The 3,225-nt window shown below is 44.4% G+C and overlaps 1 pseudogene; it reads left to right on the forward strand.

Annotated features, from left to right (window-relative positions):
• The window catches only part of LOC108529749 (elongation factor 1-alpha 1 pseudogene), a 10,067-nt pseudogene extending 8,075 nt beyond the window's left edge, over nucleotides 1-1,992 (forward strand).
• The last annotated feature ends 1,233 nt before the right edge of the window (nucleotides 1,993-3,225 follow it).

Here is a 3,225-nt window from a genome sequence, read left to right on the forward strand (position 1 = left end):
ATATATACATATATATATTTTAAAGCTCATATCTTTATTTGAGTTCTCAAAAATTCATAATGGTAAATAACCATAGGCCATAGTAACACCTTATAAAAGTCTCTGTGATTTATCTCTTAGGTTAGTTATCTATGGCTTTGTAATAAATTAACCCCAAACTTAGCAGTTTGAAACAACAAACATTTACTCTCTCAGTTAATATTATCCCCCAGTTTCTGATTATCATAAATCTGGGAATGCCTCAGCTTAAAGAATCTTCAAGGCTCAGCTGGGACTGGAGAATCCAACACAAAGCTCACTCATCTGGTTGTTGGCAGCCTCAGTTTCTTGCTGGTCATTGGCTGGAGGCTTCAGTTCTTCACCCTGTGACCTTCCCACATACAGCATCAGGCTGCTGGCTTTCCCCAAAGTAAGTGATCTGACAGAGCAAGAACACAAGTGCAAGACGGAAGCCACAGTCCTTTTATGGCCTAATCTCAGAAGTGACAAACCATCATTTCTGCCATACTCCACTCATTAGAGGCAAGACACTATGTACAGCCTTACACACAAGGAAAGAGAAATGAAGCTCTGCCTCTTTAAGGAAGCAAAATCAAAGAATTTGGGGTTTTGTGTTGTTGTTTTGGTTTTGTTTTTTGGAGTTTGGTTTTGTTTTTTGGAGTTTGGTTTTGTTTTTTGGAGTTTGGTTTTGTTTTTTTCAGAAAGAGTCTAGCTCTGTCACCCAGGCTGGGGTGCAGTGGCGCAATCTTGGCCCACTGCAACCTCTGCCTCCTGAGTTCAAGCAATTCTCATGCCTCGACCTCCAGAGTAGCTGGAATTACAGGCGCATGCCACTACACCTGGCTATTTTTTTTGTATTTTCAGTAGAGACAGAGTTTCGCCATGTTGGCCAGGCTGGTCTCGAACTCCTGACCTCAGGTGATCTGCCGGTCTCAGCCTCCCAAAGTGCTGGAATTATGGGCATGAGCCACTGCACCTGGCCAAATAATTTGTTTTTAAAACTGCCACACCTCTACTCCCTCCAGTACTCCCACCAAAATCACACACACACACACAAAAGGTACAAAAACTAGCATAAAGTCACAAAGACAAGGAAATCTGAGAAGCCAGCAGCAACAAAAATCCAGAACTGGGAAATTAGGAAACTGAATCACACTCAGAAGATACAAGGAAGCCTAATTGTGAGCCAACAGTGGGGAAGCCAGGAGGCCACACAACCTGCACCTCAGAATCTTGGGACGTCACGCCAATCAGCAGCACCGGGTACTGCTGGGAATGGAGTGAAGGAGTAAGCTGACAATTCTAGGACTGATTGGGAGTCTGTTTAAGAAGTAGTTTTACAATGGCTTCGGCAGCACATATACTAAAATGGGAACAATACAGAGAAGATTAGCACGGCTCCGACGCAAGGATGACACGCCAATTTATGAAGCATTCCATATTTTTTTCCTCCAATCAACATTGCAAGTGAAGTAAAGTCTGTTGAAGTGCACTATGAAGCTCTGAGTGAAGCTCTTCCTGGGGACAAGGCAGGCCTCAATGTCAAGAATGTGTCTGTCAAAGATATTTGTCGTGGCAACGTTGCTGGTGACGGCAAAAATGATCCACCAATGGACGCAGCCAGTTTCACTGCTCAGGTGATTATCCTGAGCAGGCCAAATCAGTGCAGGCTATGCCCCTATACTGGATTGTCACGCAGCTCACGTTGCATGCAAGTTTGCTGAGCTGAAGGAAAAGATTGATCGTTGTTCTGGTAAGAAGCTGGAAGATGGCCCTAAATGCTTGAAGTCTGGTGATGCTGCCATTGTTGATATGGTTCCTGATGAGCCCGTGTGTGTTGAGAGCTTCTCAGACTATCCTCCTTCGGGTTATTTTGCTGTTTGTGATGTGAGACAGACAGTTGTCATGGGTGTCATCAAAGCAATGAACAAGAAGGCTGCTGGAGGTGTCAAGGTCACCAAGTCTGCCCAGAAAGCTCAGAGGGCCAAATGAATATTATCCCTAATACCTGCCACCCCAATCCTAATCTGTGGTGGAAGAACGGTCTCAGAACTGTTTGTTTCAATTGGCCATTTAAAATAATGGTTAAATGGTTAATGATAACAATGCACCATAAATCCCTCAGAAAGAAAGGAGAATGTTTTGTGGACCACTGCTTTTTTTTTTTTTTCACATGTAGCAGGTTTAAGTTATTAGTTTTAAAATCAGTACTTTTAATGGAAGCTTGACCAAAACATCTGTCACAGAATTTTGAGGTCCATTAAAACAATGACTTAATGAGAGAAAAAAACAAAAAACAAAAATGTACTTTTAGCATAAGTCCCTGCTTCTTAGGTATAGGCTGGACCTAGTGACTTCCTTCCAAAGGACATAGTATGAAAGGAGGCAACAAAAGGGTAACTTTTCAGTGGAGAAACCTGACAAACACCGTTTCAGCTGGGAGATCAAGGCCAACATGGACAGTCAAAAGTCAACATCATCAATCATGATATGACGAAAATGGCATTTTAGGCCTGGCACAGTGGCTTACACATGTAATTCCAGTACTTTGGGAGGCTGAGGTTGGAGGATTACTTGAAGCCAGGAGTTCAAGAACAGCCTGGGACACATAGCAAGACCCCATCTTTACAAAAAGTTTTAAAAATTAGCCAGGTAGGCCGGGCGCGGTGGCTCAAGCCTGTAATCCCAGCACTTTGGGAGGCCGAGACGGGCGGATCATGAGGTCAGGAGATCGAGACCATCCTGGCTAATACGGTGAAACCCTGTCTCTACTTAAAATACAAAAAACTAGCCGGGCGACGAGGCAGGCGCCTGTAGTCCCAGCTACTCGGGAGGCTGAGGCAGGAGAATGGCGTAAACCCGGGAGGCGGAGCTTGCAGTGAGCTGAGATCCGGCCACTGCACTCCAGCCTGGGTGGCAGAGCAAGACTCCGTCTCAAAAAAAAAAAAAAAAATTAGCCAGGTGAAGTGGCACACCTGTAGTCCTTGCTATTCGGGAGGCTGAGGTGGGAAAATTGCTTGATTTGATCCCAGGAGCTCAAGGCTGCAGTGAGCCATCGTGCCACCGCACTCCAGCCTAGGCAACAGAGTAAGAATCTGTCTCATATTTAAAAAAAGTTGGGGGGTATATTTCATCTCTGGGGTCTTCCTCCCAATAACCCATAACCTCATCCTTACTGTGGAAAAAATATCAGATAAATTCCAGTATAATAGCAGGACATCCTAC

Source organism: Rhinopithecus bieti, unplaced genomic scaffold, assembly GCF_001698545.2.
Source record: "Rhinopithecus bieti isolate Rb0 unplaced genomic scaffold, ASM169854v2 scaffold_6710, whole genome shotgun sequence".
Taxonomy (NCBI): Eukaryota; Metazoa; Chordata; class Mammalia; order Primates; family Cercopithecidae; genus Rhinopithecus; species Rhinopithecus bieti.